Consider the following 284-nt stretch of genomic DNA (forward strand, 5'->3'; position numbering starts at 1 on the left):
GCTTCTCCGGAAAACCGAGCAGGACCCAGACGTTACAAGAGCCTAGGCGGCCTAGAGCCCCCGGCTCCCGCGCATGCTCCCTGACTCGACCAGAGTCACGCAGCAGCCCGCAGGAATGCAAATCCACTTCTCCACATTTTGGATGTGACCTTGAAGTTGTACAAAACCACCGACTTCTCCGCCAGGAAGGGAGCGGGCCGTAACCGAGTGCCGGAGGGCTGAGGCTGCTCGCAAAACCCGGAAACCTTCCCCGATCCAGTCCGCGGACGGCCGTGCGCCTCCGC

The sequence above is a fragment of the Microcebus murinus genome, chromosome 24, assembly GCF_040939455.1.
Source record: "Microcebus murinus isolate Inina chromosome 24, M.murinus_Inina_mat1.0, whole genome shotgun sequence".
In the NCBI taxonomy this organism is placed as follows: domain Eukaryota; kingdom Metazoa; phylum Chordata; class Mammalia; order Primates; family Cheirogaleidae; genus Microcebus; species Microcebus murinus.